Source organism: Amblyraja radiata, chromosome 2 (genome assembly GCF_010909765.2).
Source record: "Amblyraja radiata isolate CabotCenter1 chromosome 2, sAmbRad1.1.pri, whole genome shotgun sequence".
Lineage (NCBI taxonomy): Eukaryota > Metazoa > Chordata > Chondrichthyes > Rajiformes > Rajidae > Amblyraja > Amblyraja radiata.
The window spans coordinates 58,482,401-58,503,343 of NC_045957.1; the positions used below are offsets into that span (position 1 = coordinate 58,482,401).

The window sequence follows — 20,943 nt, forward strand, 5'->3', positions numbered from 1 at the left end:
GATTCATATCCATGTACCTGTCCAAACAAATTTTAAATATTATTATTTTATTTGCCTCAATAACTGTAGGTTTAGTCGTAGTAGGTCGTAGTAGGTTGGCATGTTAGACGTAGGTAATCGAGGGTAGTCGAAGATAGTCGTAGATAGTCTTCATCATAGTTGAAGGGAGGTCGAAGAAGATCGAAGGAGGTCGTCTTCACTCTCCACTATCCGGTTAGTCGTAGCTAGTCATAGCTAATCAAAGCTAGTCTTCAACATAGCGAAGGAAGTCGAAGGAGGTCTTCAACATGACATTTTTTCAAACTCTCCTAAACTCTTCTAAACTCGCCAATTAGGTCGCCCAAGTGGGACAGCCCATTTAATGTGAAAAAGTTGCCCCCTAGGTTCCTAATAAATCTTCTCCCTCTCACTTTAATTCATGCTCTAATCCACGTGAAGATATTTATCAAAGTTTGAACGTGTACCTGCTCCACCACTGTCCTTGTTTCCTTTTAGCATCTCTTTTGTTTGTTTTAGTTTTAGTTTTTGTTCTTGTTCAGCATGTTTTTCTCTCGTCACCCACATTTCTTACTCTCTTTTGCATCCTGGACTCCTGGTGTATGTTTTGACTGCAGCCTTCTTTGTGCAGAAGAAACAACTTTAAAATCAGCAGCACAATATGGATGAGTGAAAGACTGGATTTTTCACTGTTGATATCAAAATAATGATTTTTTTTTTAATGATTCCATGATACAAAGTAAACCTAGCTGGAAAGAAAGTAGTTTAAAATTCTCTCTACACATGGGAGAATTTCTTTTTCCATAATTTTGTGCAGTTTTCTGACAAGCATGTTTTCTACAAAGATGGATCTAAAACAAACAATATTGGACATGCATTGAAGTTTGTGCAGGAAATTTCCATAAATTTATAAAGAGAAAGTAAGTTGGAAAGAGGGAATATAAGGCCCATAAATGCACGCATGATTAAAATGGATAATAAAGAACCAGCAAAATGATTATTTTGTTCCTCCTTTTACAGTGGAAAAGGTTCATATCACCAGAGGAACAAAGGAACCAATAAATATGTCACAAAATTGCTGGGGAAACTCAGCGGGTGCAGCAGCATCTATGGAGCGAAGGAAATAGGCGACGTTTCGGGCCGAAACCCTTCTTCAGACTGATGGGGGGTGGGGAAAGAAAGAAGGAAAAAGGGGAGGAGGAGGAGGAGCCCGAGGGCGGGCGGATGGGAGGAGACAGCTAGAGGGTGAAGGAAGGGGAGGAGACAGCACGGGCTAGCCAAATTGGGAGAATTCAATGTTGATGCCATAAGGACGCAAGGACCCCAGACGGAATATGAGGTGCTGTTCCTCCAATTTCCGCTGTTGCTCACTCTGGCAATGGAGGAGACCCAGGACAGAGAGGTCGGATTGGGAATGGGAGGGGGAGTTGAAGTGCTGAGCCACCGGGAGGTCAGGTAGGTTATTGCGGACTGAGCGGAGGTGTTCGGCGAAACGGTCGCCCAACCTACGCTTGGTCTCACCGATGTGAGTGCTGTCTCCTCCCCTTCCTTCACCCTCTAGCTGTCTCCTCCCATCCGCCCGCCCTCGGGCTCCTCCTCCTCCTCCCCTTTTTCCTTCTTTCTTTCCCCACCCCCCATCAGTCTGAAGAAGGGTTTCGGCCCGAAACGTCGCCTATTTCCTTCGCTCCATAGATGCTGCTGCACCCGCTGAGTTTCCCCAGCAATTTTGTGTACCTTCGATATTCCAGCATCTGCAGTTCCCTTTTGAACAATAAATATGTCAGATTGAGTAAGCAATACTTAATATCAACTTAAAAATCTGATGGAGATCAGCAATAATCTATTGACGAGAGGCTGAATAGACACAATTTATTCCTATTATTAGGAGGCATAAACTATTGCATCAAACTATTGCATTGATTATGAGTTTTAATGAGTGTGAAATGTCCATGTCATCATTTCACATATTCCCATTGCACTTTTTCTGAACCTATGGTAGAACCTCAATTATCCACATTTTAATTATTAACCTGCCAAGGAACAGCAAATATCAACCTCCTGTTTAATTATAATTCATGTTTTTTTAATCTTGTGTATCTTCAATGTGATCCAGTGTTAAGAGCCCATTTGGGCAACCTGATCCACGAGATCTGGTGAGTTTGCCCTTGACTCATACTCGCAGCATGGTCGACACAAGGTCGTAGAAGGTCTTCGTAACTCTCCTTCATGCTCGAGAGTGGTCTCAGCATATTTGAGGCCTCGGCTAAGTTGCGGCGTTTTTTTCAATATGTAAATAAATGCCCGCGATTAAACAAAGGTCGCCATGGAAAAAAATCAATAATTATTTTACTTGTAGGTTTATTCATAATAGGTCGGCATGTTAGTCGTTGGTAATCGAGGGTAGTCGAAGGTAGTCGTAGATAGTCTTCATCATCATCGAAGGGAGGTCGAAGGAGATCGAAGGAGGTCGTTTTCACTCTCCACTATTCAGTGTCCAATTTTCCCGAAGTTAGTCGTAGCTAGTCATAGCTGGTCATCAACATAGTCGAAGGAGGTCGAAGGAGGTCTTCAACATGTCATTTTTTCAAACTCTTCTAAACTCGCCAATTAGGTCGCCCAAGTGGGACAGCCCCATTATAGTACATAAAATGATGTTGATTATCTTATTGGGAAGGTCATTTTAGAGACTGATCAGAACTCCTGAAATATGGGAAATTTCCAGACGTGTTTTGTGCCTTGCCTTGTTTCTATATCTACTCAATTCTAATGTGATCATGAATTAATAAATTCAAATGCAATCATAGTTTTAGAGTCGTACAGCACAGACACAGACCTTTCAGTCCACACCAACCATCAAGTACACATCTGCACAAATCATACTTCATATTTTACCAGCACTTGGTCAGCAGGCAACTATGTCTTGGCGATCCAAGTGCTGATTCAGATGCTTTTTAAATGATGTGAGAGAACACTTCCGGTGGCGCTATGGAGTAGGAGAGACTCGCGCCAACTAGCTCCGTGAAAAAAAACGAAAAAACGGGGGGAAAAGACAGATCCTACCTGCAGAAAACGGCACCGATTGTTTTGCAGTAAGCCCGTGACGTCATCAGGCGCGCGACACCGGCAGTATGTCGACTCAACATACTCCCCCCCACAAGACAAAAAACGGCAAGACTAAAGAGGTAGGCCCAACTGAAGCCTCGGCCTCAGGTTTAACAGCATCCCGAGAAGACATCTCAAAGAAGAAGAAAAGACTGAGATGGAAGAATTAAAAACGTTTCTTAAGGAGGAACTTAAAAATCTTAGACAGAACTTTCAAAAGTTTAAAGAGGAGCTGACATCTTTTAAAAAAGAAATTAAAGAACAAATTAAAGAAGACGTTACAGAGATTGTACACGAAGTCCTTGAAGACTGGAAATTAGATATGGAAAGAAATATGACTCAAAATGTTGAAGAAGTAAATGAAAAACTGAATAAGATGGAATCCAGATTTGATTCTAAACTTGAACCTATTCTCCTGACATTAAACCAACACCACAAGATTGTAAAGAACTTGAGGAACTTGCTGAGACAAGCACCGCAACTACAAAACAACTCATCACTGAGAATCAACGCCTATCAAAGTTATTGCATCAAATAACTGAAAAATGTACAGACTTGGAGGGACGACAGAGGCGTCAGAACTTAAGAATCGTGGGCATCCAGGAAGGCAGAGAGGGGACTCGTGACCCCCGTGAATTTGCTGCAGAAGTACTGAAAACAATTTTGAACCTGGACCAGGCGCCATTACTTGCCCGAGCGCACAGAGTGCCGAGACGTCCCCCAAAGGTGGGCGACCGACCAAGAATAATGATAGTAAAGGTCCAATATGACCATGTATTGGATGACATGATGAGGAAATTGGCAAAAGCAGAAATCTTGTATATGAAGGAGACAAGATTAGCGTATTCAGAGATTACCCTGTGGAAGTTGCTAAGAAAAGAGCGTTGTTCACAGAAACAAGAAGAATACTGAAGAACATAAAGAATCTGAGATATGGACTGTTATACCCCGCAACACTAAGAGTCAGTTACGAGAAGAAGGAATACTTCTTCATCAAGGACACGGAAGCATTTGAATTTGCCAAGAACATCGAGGACAAGATCGAAGATTGAAAAATATTCAACACTTAACACAATTTCTCGACTACATTGAAAACCCTACTTCAAGATTCTCCCTCCTCTAGACCTTCAAATCAAAGCTCGAATAATAACTTTGTTTTAATCCCAAAAGGTGCCTGTTTGAAATTTATTTTTGGTTATATAATGACATTAGCATTAGCTCGCAGAGAAGATATGGAACTCTAAACTTTAAACTATTATATTTAAGAGTTGCCTAAAATTCGCAATAAGAATTGGGTATATTTCCTGCAACGGATATATAATACTAACATTCTAGTACTAACCTCTAACAACTATTAATAATCAAGAATATTAACTAACACTAACTAATGATAATAAGATTATTTAGATTATTTAAGAATTAACTAAAAGTATGAAATATAAGTGTGATTCAGGTATTTTATAATGAGAAATGTTTGGTGGCTCTCTCTCTGATGTTTTCGTTTTTGATTATTCTTTGATAAATGTTTATATTATACAAAACTAACATTTAAATTTGAGACTACTAATTATACCATTAATGGAATATAATCAATATTTCTTTCCCCCCCACAAATTGTATGCATCGAATTGGAAACTTTCCTTTCAAGGAAAGTACGGAGCTAGTATTTTTATAAACCAAAAGCTACGGAAGTCCATAGATGCTTAGCCACATTAGGGTGGTTATCACTAACTGCACTAATTGTAGTTGTAGTTGCTTTTCTTTTTTACTTTCCACACTTTACTAACCCTATTTGCTATCACCTTTTTTATCTTATATCATATTATATTTTGTATTTGGAATGGAATTGCATATTTTATTTAAGGAGATATGTTCGGATGGAAAACAGACGTGACCTAAAATTCATCTACCTGATGTTCAAGTATAAGGTAGGGTTGAGTGTGCTGAATCATCTGCTCTACCACTTAATCACAAGATGCAAGACATGAATATAAAAATTGGGGGTGAGGGAATTAAATTCTGTAGTTGGAATGTTAAGGGAATTAATGAACCTATCAAGAGAGGCAAAGTGTTAGCTCATTTAAAATCATTGAAAACAGATATAATATTTCTCCAGGAGACACATCTTAAAAAGGAAGCACAACACAGATTGAAAGCAAAATGGATTGCTAAAGCGTACCACTCTTCATTCTCACATAATCAAGAGGTGTTGCAATATTAATTCGTAAAGGTATACCCTTTAAACATATATCAACGATAGAAGACATTGAAGGCAGATATATTGAAATAATAGGGGAGTTATACTTAAAAAAGGTGACTCTCCTCAATGTGTATGGACCAAATTTTGATAGCCCTCTGTTTTTTAAGAGAATTCTTAACAATATCCCGGAAGGTACACAACAAAACTTAATAATCGGTGGAGATTTAAATTGCACTTTGGATGCTTGTTTGGATAGATCATCAACTCAAAGAAAACTAAAATCTCGATCAAGTGAATTTTTTAATTCATACATTAATACTACTAATATTAAGGACGTTTGGAGAATTGAAAATCCATCGGGCCGAGAATATTCATTTTACTCACCAGTACATAAAACTTACTCAAGGATAGACTATTTTTTAGTAGATTCAAAACTTATCCCATTTACCTATAACTCACAATATCATAACATCATAATCTCAGACCACGCTCCATTAACATTTATGATCAAAGTAAACGGAATGGCAGAGACACAGTCACAATGGAGATTTAATCCCCAAATCTTAAAAGATAAGTCATGTAATGAATACCTAGTAAAACAGATTAAAATGTTTTTTGAGGCTAACGATAGCCCTGAAATCTCTGCTTCCCTTCTTTGGGAAACATTTAAAGCATTTGTACGAGGAGCATTAATTTCTTCCCAATCATTTTTTAATAAAGAGAATAGGGCCAAACAACAGAAACTGGAAATGGAAATAAAGCAATTAGACACAGAAAATGCAGCAGCACCATCCACGATAAAACACAATAAAATTGCAGTATTGAAATATAAATTAAACAAGATTTATTCAGACCAAGTTATAAAACTTTATCAACATACAAAACAATTACATTTTGAATTTGGTGACAAACCACAAAAACTATTAGCGCGTCAACTTCGCAAATTGGATGGGGAAAAAACAATATACAACATTAGAACAGACAAGGGAGAAACATTAACACTGCCTAAAGATATTAATGATAGATTTCTACAATACTACCAAAAATTGTATTCATCTAAAATAACAGAACAATCAACGGGAATGGAAACATTTTTACAGAATTGTAAGTTTGCGGGTCTAGATCAGAAAGAGAGAGAATTGCTAGGGGCTGAAATTACGATAAAAGACATTGAAGAATCAATAAAATCCTTAAAAAACGGAAAGTCTGCAGGACCCGATGGTCTAAATTCTGAATTTTATAAAAAAAATTATGATTTGCTTTTCCCACGCCTACAGACAATGTACAAATACGCTTATACTCAACAGAAACTCCCAGAAACTCTAAATGAATCTACAATCATACTTATACCAAAAACGGACAAGGATCTTGAAGACCCAGGTTCATACAGAGCTATAGCCCTCTTAAATACTGATCAGAAAATATTAACTAAAATTCTATCTAATAGATTGAGCTTAGTGATCAGCAAATGAATACATCCCGACCAAACAGGGTTTATCCCCAAACGGTATTCATTTTATAATCTGAGAAGATTATTTAATATTATATACTCCAATAGAATCTCTAACGCAGAGCTAGCAATTATCTCGTTAGATGCTGAAAAAGCATTTGACCAGATAGAATGGCCATATTTATTTTCGGTGATGGAAAATTTTCAACTAGGAGAGAAGTACTGTACATGGGTTAAATTGTTATATTCTAATCCAACAGCTAGAATATTAACAAACAAAATGTTATCAACTAAATTTAATCTCTCTAGAGGCTGTAGACAAGGATGCTCACTATCCCCACTATTATTTGCTCTTGCAATCGAACCCCTAGCAGAAAGCGTTAGAAACCATCCAGGAATATTTGGATACAATACTAGAGACACAAGGAATAAAATCTCCTTATATGCAGATGATATACTAATATATATTACAAAATTAGAAACTAGTATTCCAAACATATTAAATCTAATAACTCAATTTGGTCAGTTTTCGGGATATAGAATTAATTGGAATAAAAGCGAAATCATGCCAATAACAAAATTCAATTTACATACAATACAACAATCCCCTTTTAAAATAGTTAAAGATAAATTTAAATACTTAGGAATCTATGTAACTAAGACATATACCTCTTTATTTAAACTAAATTTCCCACCCTTACTGAATAAACTACATAAGAATATTCAATACTGGAAAACACTCCCCATTTCTATGCTTGGGAGAATTAATGCTATAAAAATGATTTTTTTTACCGCAACTGCTGTACCTACTTCAATTAATTCCGATATATATCCCAAAAACTTTTTTCAAAAAAGTCGATTCCATTGTTACAAGTTTTGTCTGGGATTATAAGAATCATAGAATAAGTAAAAAACATTTATGTACATCAAAGATAAATGGAGGTTTGGCTTTGCCAAATTTCTTATTTTATTTTTGGGCAGTCCATATTAAAAACATGAATTTCTGGCTGGAAGAAATGGATCAACAACCAGATTGGCTAATGATGGAAAAGGAAGACTGTCTACCTTTTGAAATTGGACCGATCATATTTGCCCCCACAAAACTGCACAAAAAAACCTATAAAGAAAACCCCATAATACATAGTGGAATACGAATTTGGAAACAAATAAAAAAGATTTAAAATTGAATAATATACCACTCTGCCTTCCCATTGTAAATAATCCTTTATTCAAATCATCCTTTATGGACAAAGGTTTCACACAATGGAAAAATTATGGAATCAAAAATATAGGACATCTTTATGGGAAAGGTACTTTTCTTTCATTTCAAGAGTTACAACAGAATTATGGACTGCACTCAAATAATTTCTTCAGATATCTACAAATTAGAGATTATGTTAAATCTAATACACAAGTCTACAGGAATAGGGAATCAGAAATTCTTGATAAATGTCTGAACAAGCATCCTAATACTGAAAAACGAATAGCTTATATTTATAACACCCTACTAAACAACGAGGTACCACCGACCGAACCATATAGATACAAATGGGAAAATTAAATAGGTCACCCTATCACGAAAGATATGTGGGACGAAAGTTTACAACAAATACATAAATGTTCATTAAATGCCAGACATACTTTAATACAATTCAAGGTCTTACATAGACTACACTACTCTAAAATGAAACTAAATAGAATCTTCCCACAAATCTCTCCTATTTGTGATAAATGTCTACAAAATACAAAACTGGACCCAGACACAAAATTAATAATACTTGGAATATCAGAACAAAGCTTAACACTCACAACAAACCAAAGAAATTTCCTCAACTACAGTATAATAACCGGAAAAAAATTAATATTAAAATTTTGGAAAGGCCCTACAACCCCCACAATTAAAATGTGGATTACGGAAATGTCGGAGACCCTATACTTAGAAAGAATTAGACTTGTCTTAATGGACAAACAAGATCTTTTCCATAAAATTTGGGCTCCATTCATTAACTATCTGAAGGGATAGATTGGCACAGCACGAGGACCCAACTGAAACTTGAACTCAGGAACAGATGAAAAGCTATACTTTATAACCTACGAACCTATCTCCATTGACGTATTACAGGTAACCCATTCCACCTCCCTTGTTTTTCTGTTGTGTTTTTTTTTTTTCTCTCTCTTTTTCCCTCTTTCTATAAAAAAATAAAAACACTAGAAGCAGAAGTAATTGATAATGGAAAATGTTAATAATGTATGACTGATGTATATGAAAAGTTTTTTTACTATAATATGCAACTACATTTTATAATATGTCTACTTCTAATAAATAAATTTAAAAAAAATAAATTTAAAAAAATGATGTGAGAGAACCTGCTCCACCACTGTCGCAGGCAGTGTGCTTCAGATTGCAAACTTCTTGTGGATGAAATAACAAGTTTCTTCAGATCCCCTCTAACCTTCTCACCTCTACCTTAAATCTATACTATGACGTTTTGGACCTTTGTTATGGAAAAATGTTTCTCACATTCCACCCTATCTATACTGCTCACAATTTTGAATATCTCTGCCAGTTCATCTCTTAGCATCCTCCACACCAAGGAAAAGAAAAACAACCTATCCAGCCTCATCTCAATACTAAAGTGGTCACATCCAGGTAGCACCTTCCCTCTCAATGGGCAAAACATACAAAAGTTTGAAAGCACATACTACCAGATTCGAGAACAGCTTCCCCATTGTTATCAGGCTCTTACAGTTGCTTGCAAAAGTTTTCATACCTCTTGATCTTTTCCACATTTTGTCACGTTACAACCACAAACGTAAATGTATTTTATTGGGATTTTATGTGATAGACCAACACAAAGTGGTGCATAATTGTGGTGGAAGGAAAATGATACATGGTTTTCAAATTTTTTTACAAATAAAAAACTGAAAAGTGTGGCGTGCAAAAGTATTCAGCCCCCCTGAGTCAATACTTTGTTGAACCACCTTTCGCTGCAATTACAGCTGCAAGTCTTTTGGGGTATGTCCCTACCAGCTTTGCACATCTAGAGACTGAAATTTTTGCCCATTCTTCTTTGCAAAATAGCTCAAGCTCAGTCAGATTGGATGGAGAGCATCTGTGAACAGCAATTTTCAAGTCTTGCCAGAGATTCTCAATTGGATTTAGGTCTGGACTTTGACTGGGCCATTCTAACACATGAATATGCTTTGATCTAAACCATTCCATTGTAGCTCTGGCTGTATGTTTAGGGTCGTTGTCCTGCTGGAAGGTGAACCTCCGCCCCAGTCTCAAGTCTTTTGCAGACTCAGGTCTTGGAAGAAAACAGGTTTTCTTCCAAGATTGCCCTGTATTTGGCTCCATCCATCTTCCCATCAACTCTGACCAGCTTCCCTGTCCCTGCTGAAGAAAAGCATCCCCACAGCATGATGCTGCCACCACCATGTTTCACAGTGGGGATGGTATGTTCAGGGTGATGTGCAGTGTTAATTTACCGCCACACATAGCGTTTTGCATTTAGGCCAAAAACTTCAATTTTGGTCTCATCTGACCAGAGCACCTTCCTCCACATGTTTGCTGTGTCCCCCACATGGCTTGTGGAAAACTGCAAACGGGACTTCTTATGGCTTTTTTTCAACAATGGCTTTCTTCTTGCCACTCTTCCATAAAGGCCCGATTTGTGGAGTGCACGACTAATAGTTGTCCTGTGGACAGATTCTCCCTGAGTGCTGGCCTCTTGGCTGCTTCTCTGATCAATGCTCTCCTTGCCCGGCCTGTCAGTTTAGGTGAACGGCCATGTCTTGGTAGGTTTGCAGTTGTGCCATACTCTTTCCATTTTCGGATGATGGATTGAACAGTGCTCCGTGAGATGTTCAAAGCTTGGGATATTTTTTTATAACCTAACCCTGCTTTAAACTTCTCCACAACTTTATCCCTGACCTGTCTGGTGTGTTCCTTGGGCTTCATTATGCTGTTTGTTCACTAATGTTCTCTAACAAACCTCTGAGGCCTTCACAGAACAGCTGTATTTATACTGAGATTAGATTACACACAAGTGGACTCTATTTACTAATTAGGTGACTTCTGAAGGCAATTGGTTGCACTGGATTTTATTTAGGGGTATCAGAGTAAAGGGGGCTGAATACTTTTGCACGCCACACTTTTCAGTTTTTTATTTGTAAAAAAATTTGAAATCCATGTATCATTTTCCTTCCACTTCACAATTATGCGCCACTTTGTGTTGGTCTATCACATAAAATCCCAATAAAATACATTTACGTTTGTGGTTGTAACGTGACAAAATGTGGAAAAGTTCAAGGGGTATGAATACTTTTGCAAGCCCCTGTATATAGACCTTTCATGTGCTAAGGATGTATTCCCGATCTCTCTAGTTGTGTATGCCCTATCCTTATCTGACCTTCTAAAATGCATCACTTCACATTTTTCAGGATTCCATTGCTCCACCTAACATACCAGCTGTTTAATATAGTTCTGTAACCTAAGATTATCCTCATCTCTATCAACAATCCCACCAATGTTCATGTCATCTGCAAGTTTACTAATCACATTTCCTATAATCATAACCAAATTCAGTTATAGAATTGCTGCCTTACAGCGCTTGCAGCGCCGGAGGCCCAGGTTCGATCCTGACTGCAGATGCTGTCTGTATGGAGTTTTTACGTTCTCCCCGTGACCGCGTGGGTTTTCTCCGACATCTTCGCTTTACTCCTACACTCAAGAGACGTACAGCTTTGTAGGTGAATTAGCTTGGTTTGTGTAAATTGTCCCTAGTGTGTGTAGTATAGTGTTAATGTGTGGGGATCGCTGGTCGGTGCAGACTCGGAAGGCCCTAGGGGCTGTTGCTGCGCTGTATCTCCAAACTAAACTAAACAAATCATGATTCAGATTCAGATTCAGATTCAAACTTTATTGTCATTGTGCAGTGTACAGTACAGAGACACCGAAATGCATTTAGCATCTCCGAAGAGCGACATAGAATATGAGCAATAAATAAATATATTTACGCGCATAGTAGTGCAATTATTTTTTCCTGGTGGAAGGAGTGGGGGGTGATTGGCAATCACCGAGGTACAGTGTTGAGTAATGTAACAGCCGCAGGGAAGAAGCTGTTCCTGGACCTGCTGGTCCGGCAACAGAGAGACCTGTAGCGTCTCCCGGATGGTAGGAAGGTAAACAGACTGTGGTTGGGGTGAGAGCAGTCCTTGACGATGCTGAGCGCCCTTCGCAGACAACGCTTGCTTTGGACAGACTCAATGGAGGGGAGTGAGGAACCGGTGATGCGTTGGGCAATTTTCACCACCCTCTGCAGTGCTTTCCTGTCGATGACAGAGCAGTTGCCATGCCATACTGTGATACAGTTGGTAAGGATGCTCTCAATGGTGCAGCGGTAGAAGTTCACCAGAATCTGAGGAGACAGATGGACCTTCTTTAGTCTCCTCAGGAAGAAGAGACGCTGGTGAGCCTTCTTGACCAGAGTTGAGGTATTGTGGGTCCAAGAGAGGTCCTCGGAGATGTTGACCCCCCAGGAACCTGAAGCTGGAAACACGTTCCACCTCCATCCCGTTAATGTGGATGGGGGTGTGCGTGCTGCCCCTAGATTTCCTGAAGTCTACAATTAGCTCCTTGGTCTTCTTGGAGTTAAGGGCCAGGTTGTTGTCAGCGCACCATGCTGCTAGGAGCTGGACCTCCTCCCTATAGGCCGACTCATCGTTGTTGCTGATGAGGCCAATCACCGTTGTATCATCTGCATACTTGATGATAGTGTTAGTACCATGTACAGGTGTGCAGTCGTAGGTGAAGAGGGAGTAGAGGAGGGGGCTCAGCACACAGCCCTGTGGAACGCCGGTGTTCAGGGTGAGGGTTGAAGAGGTGTGTTTGTCTAACCTAACAGACTGGGGTCTGTTGGTTCGAAAGTCCAATATCCAGTTGCAGAGGGAGGTGTCGATGCCCAGGTCACCGAGTTTGGTGATCAGTTTAGAGGGTATAATGGTGTTGAATGCTGAGCTGTAATCGATGAACAGCATTCTTACGTAAGTGTCTCTGTTGTCGAGGTGGGTGAGGGCGGAGTGAAGTGCCGTTGAGATGGCATCCTCCGTACTCCTGTTCTTGCGGTAGGCGAACAGATAGGGATCCAATGTGGGGGGTAGGCAGCCTTTGAGGTGCGCCAGGACCAGCCTCTCGAAGCACTTGGTGATGATGGGAGTAAGTGCAACTGGGCGGAAGTCGTTGAGGCTTGCCGCAGTGGAGTGTTTTGGCACCGGCACGATGGAGGTGGTTTTAAGGCACGTGGGGACAACTGCTTGGGCAAGTGACAGGTTGAAGATGAATACAAATGACAAACGGTAAGAATCCAGGCACTGATCCCTTTGGTAAAACATTGATCACTGGCTTACAATCGCAAATCAACCCTCTACTATCATCCCAACCCAAAATGTTGCCTATCTGTGTTCTCCAGATATGCTACCTGATCTGCTGATATATTCCAGCAATTTGTTTTTTTTTCGTAGCTCAGCATCAGCTTTTCCTTGTGTCCACCTCTACTATCAATGTCTGACCCTTATTACCAAACCAACTGATTTTTGTAATTGTCCTTAGATCTCATGGATTCTAATGTTTTGAACCAACCTAGTCAAAGGCCTTATAGATTATATTAATTGCCTTCATCAATATATTTTTGTACTTTAATCAGTCAGAATCTCACAATAAAAAGTTGTGCTGGTTATCCCTGAATAGTCACTGTTCTTCCAAGTGCAGATTAATCCCTTCCTCGGATTGTTTTCCAATAACTTCCCTATCACTGATCTACTGTATAATTGGAAATCTGCTTCTGCTGATATACTTGATTAAAGACCCCACCAAGGTTCTAAAAACTCTGAAATTGGAGGAAGATGAAAAGAGGCTCCTGTGGTATGTGGACAAACTGAATGAATGGGCGAGAACATGGTAAATGGAAAGAAAATGGAGAAAACATCCCTTCCACCCACATCTCACCCTACGGCTTTACATTTCATTCCTCCTCTCGTTATCTGACATCTTTTGTCTCCTTTTCACCTCTAGCCACCACCCATCTGCCAATCAAACTCTCCTCACCTCTCTCCACCTTTCACTTGCCAGAAGAAGAATCCAAATCAAAATGACACCTATCTATTCTCTCCCAAGATGCTGCCTAACCCTCTGAGTTCCTCCAGCATTTTGTGTTTTAGAATCATAGAACATGGAAACAAGCCCTTCAGCCCAACTTGCCCATGCCAACCAAGATGCCCCATCTACACTAGTCTCACCTGTCTGTGTTTGGCCCATATTTCTCTAAACCTTTCCTATGCATAACCTGACTTCATTTGCTCAGGAAATCAAGAGAACTTTAAGCAATTTCTATCAATTCTACTTTCTGTATTGTGGCCAAAATGCTACACTGCTGACCAGTATAAACAAGTTTGAGAATTGAAGGTAGACACCAAATGCTGGAGTAACTCAGCGGGACAGGCAGCATCTCTGAAGAGAAGGAATGGGGGACGTTGCGGGTCGAGACCCTTCTTCAGACTGATGTCAGGGGAGTGGGCGGGACAGAGATAGAATGTAGTCAGAGACAGTGAGACTGGTGGGAGAACTGGGAAGGGGATGGAGACAGAGGGACAGGAAGTGCTATTTGAAGTTAGAGAAATCAATGTTCATATCGCTGCGGTGTAAGCTACCCAAGCAAAATATGAGGTGCTGTTCCTCCAATTGGGCCTCACTCTGACAATGGAGGAATACCAGGACAGAAAGGTCAGGTTGAGAATGGGAGGTGGGAGTTAAAGTGCTGAGCAACAGGGACATCAGGTTGGTTAAAGCGGACTGAGCAGCGGTGTTCGGCGAAACGATCGCCGAGCCTGCTCTTGGTCTCGCTGATGTACAGAAGTTGACACCAGGAACAGCGGATACAGTAGATGAGGTTGGAGGAGGTGCAAGTAAACGTCTGCTCCACCTGAAGGTGTCAACGTCTGTACCTTATATCACTGTACTGTAATTGGTACATGTGACCATAAAAGACCTTTGAGTTACTGCAGTATTTTGTGTCTACCTTCAATTTAAACCAGCATCTGCAGTCCTTTCCTACACACTATGAGAATAGATCTGTGCCCTTAAATTGGATGAATTAAACAAATACATGAAGGAGATCTTGGGTTTGTTACTTGAAAATTAGAGAAATATTGAAGAAGGGATAGTTGAAAGTGAATTGTGAAATTAAGAAAGAAAAAAAAATATTACTTTGCAGTTCTCAGAATCTCCTGCATTAAAATCAGGGAAAAATTATTAGAATCCAAGCAGAAATGATCAGCTGTTTTAAGACATGTACACCGATTCCCATTGATTGTTGGGTGAAGTAATGGGCCTGCCCCACTTACGCAACTTTTTTGGCGACTGCCGGCACCTGTCATAGGTCGTTGCAGGTCGCCGAAAATTTTCAACATGTTGAAAATCCAGCGGCGACCAGTACAAGGTACGACTCTTTGGGCGACTACTCACGACCATACAGGCTTCACCTCGCGACATGTCGCCAGGGTGTTGCCTGCATGGTCGTGAGTAGTCTCCTCTGTCGCCCAAAGAGTCGTAGCATCTTTCTGGTCGCCGCTGGATTTTCAACATGTTGAACATTTTCGGCAACCTGCAACGACCTATGACGGGTGTCACTGAAAAAGTCACATAAGTGGGACAGGCCCATTAGGCTCCAAGGTACATTTTTATTACACCTCCTCTTTTCTAAATCTTTGTCTAATGACTCTATTCTCCGCAGGTTGCATTTGCTTCATTCAAACCACTTAAAATCTTATTAAATATTTTAAAAACTATTATTATTATTATTATTATTATTATTATTATTATTATTATTGCAACAGTCTTGACTGGTACAGTAAAACAGTTTTAAAAAGAAGCTTTTACATCAATGACTTTCAGGAAGAAATGAATGATCTTGTTTTCAGATTATCTTGATAGATAATAGATCTAAGGCATGTCAAGTTACAGTTTATGAATAAGGTTAAAATTTCAATTTGCAATTAAAAAAAATTGGTTCAGTCTGTATTCAAAATGTAACATTAGCAATAATTGAAACAACATGAACAAGAAAATAATGTTTAAATTTCTGTTCCCAGTCCATAAATATCACAATTAAATACTCTTGACTTGACTACAATACTAGTGACTGGAAACATATCTGAATTGGGCACGAAGTGTGTTGACAGTCAATGGCTGGTTCAGTAGGCAGGAAAGATTATGCTTGTAATTGCAACAAAGGCTTCCATTTGGCCCAAAGATATTAGTAAACCTGTAATTTCTAAATCATTGAGTGGATATTTCACTCATTTCATTGGTAATGAGAAAAGTGATCATTTATTCTAATTGTAAATCAGCATGCGATTATATAGTTTTATGAGAAAAGTTAAAATTTCAATTCACAGAAAACAAATGTTCAGTCTGTATTCAAAATGAAACATTTGCTATAATTAAAACAAAATAATTTTATACTCTGAATGTGTCTCTGGACTTCCCGCTCCCTCCTGGATGTTTAGCAATTTCTCATTTCCAATGGGAAAGTTTGCCTTTGGCCATGAACATTCATTCGAAACTGTACAGGAGGTGGAGAACTTGACTCAATCATTTAAATTTTTCTTCTCCGCTGTCTATCATCCATTTTCCTGCTCTAGGTTTCAATTGAACATCTAAGAGAATCAATAAGAGAGCTAAAAAATCAGTTATGTTCACTAGTGCCAAAGCTGGTAGAATATTGAAATAAAAAAATAATAATTTGCAGGATATGGACAGCACTGGCTAAGATAAGTGTTTATTGTCCAGCTCTATCTGCCGTTGTGAAGGCGATCTTGTGGGACTTGAAGAGGAATCTCAGGTTCTGGTAGTGCTGTTCCCGTGCCCCTGTTGCCCTCCTCTTTGGGAGATATGTGTTTGGGATATGCTGTTGCGTATCCTCAAGCAAGTAATTGCAGTGGAATACTGAGAACTTTTTTTATTGATCTAACCCTGAGAATGTTGAAGCTACAGGCTTAAGTTACTTTAATTATCATAGGGAAGTCTGGAGATTTCTCAGGTTTGCCTGTTGTGTGCAATGTCTTGTGAACAAGATCTAAAAGGGCTGGTAAACATTGGAAACACTATTTTATTTTTACTTCAGATTTTATCCCACCCATGTAAAGTGCCGAAGTCTTCCTTTCCATAAGATAAATGCTGCTGTTGTTGAAATATTTGGGAATAAACGTGTCATCCCCACCAATCTGTTCCATTTATGTATGTCTGCATGTTTAAAATAGTTTAGTTAAGAAATGTAGCTGTTGATTTATTTATTTTCTAAATTATTTTGTTAACTGAGACATAAGCTATAAGAACGAATTAAACTAAAATATCTAAACACAATATTTGGGCTTGAGGCATATGTTCATAATCATACCTGCCCTAGAAGGGCACCCACCCCAGAGGGGAGTTTAGACTGGTACAACTAGGAAATACATTTTGTGAACATACATCTTGAAGATGTCAAGTGTGTAAAGCCCCTGTCCCACTTGGGCGACCTCCACCGCGAGTTCTGATGACCTTGCCCGTGACCCATAAGAGATCGTAGGAGGTCTTCGTCACTCTCCTTCATGGTCGAGAGTGGTTTCCGCGTAGTCGAGGCTTCAGCTAGGTCGCTGCGTACTTTTCAAGATGTTAAAAAGTTGACCGCGACTGAAAATAGGTCACTGTGGGAAAAATCGATACTTTTTTAGTCAAATGTAGAATAGAATAGAATAGAATGCCTTTTATTGTCATTCAAACAGCTTGGTTTGAACAAAATTGCATTTTTTACAGTCTTCCATTACAAAAAAACCTAAGACCCACACTTAACACAGTTTACATAAACTTCCATCACAGTGAATCTCCAACACCTCCTCACTGTGATGGAAAGCAAAGTCTTATCTCTTCACTTTGTTCTTCTCCCGCGGTCCAGCAGTTCAACTGCAGCGTCAAGGCGACTGTGGCTCCCGATGTTAAAGCCCCCGGCGGGCGATGGCAAGTCCTGTGGCCATTTAAGCCAATCTGGGCAATGTTCGGCCCCGCTCCGTGTCCTTTAAACCCCGCGATTCCAGCGGGAGAAGTTGCCGTTGCGGGAGCTCCAAAAAGCGTTCTCCCACCAGGACCCTGCAAACTCCTGATGTTCCTGTCCACCGGGCCTGCGGCCGGAGCCTCCGAAGCTCCGAAGTCGGGTCGCAACCGCGCGCCACCACAGCGCTTCCTGTTTCCGCGCTGTCAGGTCCGCAGGCTCCGCGACTGGAGCCGTCCGGTTGGTCCCGGCCAGAGGCCGCCGCCGGCTCCACAATGTTAGGCCCAACGACACCGGAGACCCGACAGGGAAAAAGTTGGGTTCCCGAATGGGGGAAGAAATTAACAGTTCCCACCCCCACCCCCCCCCCCCCCCCCCCCACATATACAAAGCTAAAGAAAAATAATAAAAACTGTATGTCAAGATATACATTTAACGAGACAAAAAAAAGACAGACAGACTGTAGTCGACCCGTTGCCGATCGACGTTGCCACACCACAGGTCTAGTCGAAGTCAGTCGTAGTAGGTCGTGATGCTAGTCGTAGGTACTCGAAGGTGGTCGAAGGTAGTCGAAGGTAACAGCTCCGGGGTGAAAAAAAAGTCAGTAGAAAAAAAAGGTGATTTAAACAGCTGCCCATGACCTCTGTCACTCCAGGGCATGTTCATTCATAGCTGGAGAGTTTTTTGGAGGAGACGTGTTTTAGAGATGGCACCAAAAAGGCGGCAGCGCAGGAGGAGGGCACAACCCTAAAAAAAAACCGGCTATGCAGGTGTTGCCCACAAAGGATGAGGAGTGGCAGGAGGTGATGCCACAGGAGGTGATAGTGCAGGAGGAGGTAGCCCTACATGAGAGACCCCTGGAGGAGGAGACCAGGGTGATTGTATATGTCCCCACCACCACCTCATCCTTCACTGCCTCATTTGAAAGCAGCAAAGCAGCCCTTTCTCCTGTGTCTGACACAGCATCAGAGGCAGACGCCCCATTGGTGGTGAGGGAGGGTTGGAGGAAGGTAATGCCCTACACCTTCACCAGGCAGCAGGAGGGGGACCTTGAGGAATGGTTCCCGCAGAATGCCATCCTGTACGATGAGGAGAATGAGGGGTACAGGGACAGGGAATGCCCCACATGTGTGCTTAAAGTTCCATCTTTAAAGTTCCATCAAAGCCCAGCGCCACTCTCTTCCAGTCATCTGGTGTACTGGGACAGTCCATCAAATCATCTCCATTCACCCATTGAGACCTCTTCTTGTGCTTCCTCTTCACCCTTGCTCTTCCCCATCTGCCTTTCTTAAAAGGCTGCTGAAGCAAAAGGGTAACTGCAAACAGCAGTAGTATTTTTACTAACATCCTCCAAACTAGTTCCTTCCTTGCTTGCATGGTTCAGAATAATTTAAAGAAAAAACCTTGGAGGCATTTTATTGTGAGAAAAAAATGCAGACATGACATCATTTTATCAGGTGATCATTTGAGCTGTAGACACTCATCACTGGTCGTTGTTGGTTTTCGGTGTGGTCCTCTGAGGTGGAAGGGGGACGTGCTCGTTTGCGGACCAATTTGTCAGAGCATCCTCGAGTAAAACGTACATGGTCGAAGCCAGTCTTCAACATAGTCGAAGGAGGTCGAAGGAGGTCCTCTCATAGTCAAGAGAGGTCTTCAACATAGTCGTAGGAGGTCATACACATAGTCGAGGAAGGTCGTAGGAGGTCATAGGTCACTGCGACCTTGATTTTTTTAAATAGTCGCTTAAGGTCGCTAGAACTCGTGGTGGAGGTCTCCCAAGTGGGACAGGCCCTTAATGCAACAACCCAATTTGTAATATTTTACAGTAGTTGCATACATCAAACGTACACAATATTTAGAGTGACGTTTGAACATATAGAACATCCTGTTACTGTTGAAATAATTAATGCAGTGATCTTCAAGTGAAGCCACAGCTAACACAGATTGGTGTTCAGGAGACTGAAAAGGCAAGTGGAGGAATGGGCACCTTACTTGGAGAATGTGATAACAGAGATTGTCAGTTAAAGAGAGGATCAGAGTGACTGGGAATCGCTGCCCCTAATCACCCTTGTTGTTGAAATAAAAGGGTCTCATCAGAATATAATTAGCAATCTGATCTAAAGTTGCAACTCAGTTGAACCTATTCATATTTTTAAGGCAGATTCACAGATTCTTGATTAGTAAGTGTGTCAGGGGTTATGGGGCGTAGGCAGGAGAATGGGATTGAGAGGGAAAGATACTGTAGATCAGCCATGACTGAATGGCGGAGTAGACTTGATGGGCCGATTGGCCAAATTCTGCTCCTAAAACGTACGAACTTATGATGTCCTTGTAAGGGACACCTAACAATGGACATGAGACATCAGAGTTTTGTGTAGTTTCTGGACATCAACACAACCCCACAGCAGATTAAAGCATGTGCTACATAATTGAATTTAGAGGACAACTACCTCTGGTAAAAACTCATGTTAAAATAAATGGAGTAATTCAGCAGGTCAGGCACCATCTCTAGAGAACATGGATAGGTGATATTTTGGGTCAGGACCCTTCAGTTTTTAGTTTTAGTGATACAGTACAGAAACAGGCGTTTTGGCTCAGCTGGTCCGTGCCAACCGGCCGGCAATCCTCACACATTAACACTACCCTATACACACTAGGGACAATTAACATTTAACCCAAGCCAATTAACCTACAAACCTATACATCTTTGGAGTGTGGGAGGAAACCGGAGATCTTGAAGAAAACCCACGCAGATCACGGGGAGAACGTACAAACTCCACACAGACAGCACCCATAGTCGGGATCGGACCCGGGTCTCTGGCGCTGTAAGGAGCAACTCTACCGCTGTGCCACCATGCTGCCTTCTTCAGATTGATTGAGATGGTGGCGGGGAAGAAAGCTGGAAGACAAAGCCCAACATGTGGGGCAAGTGAGATGGGATTTTTTATAGGTGGATGTTTGGATAAGATTAGATATGAAAAGACAGCTGTGAAACAAAAGGATTGAAGAGTTGCGAATTGGGGAAGGAATACAGGTGGAATGGGAGGTGAGAAATAGGAGGGTTGTTAGCTACCCAAGATTCCAATGACCAATATTTATTTACCACATAT

At 40.7% G+C, this 20,943-nt stretch overlaps 1 protein-coding gene across 5 annotated transcripts in view; it reads left to right on the forward strand.

The window, feature by feature from the left end:
* rbms3 (RNA binding motif single stranded interacting protein 3) overlaps positions 1-20,943 on the forward strand; it is a 1,345,529-nt gene that overhangs the window by 475,694 nt on the left and 848,892 nt on the right. The gene's annotated exons all lie outside the window — the stretch shown is intronic.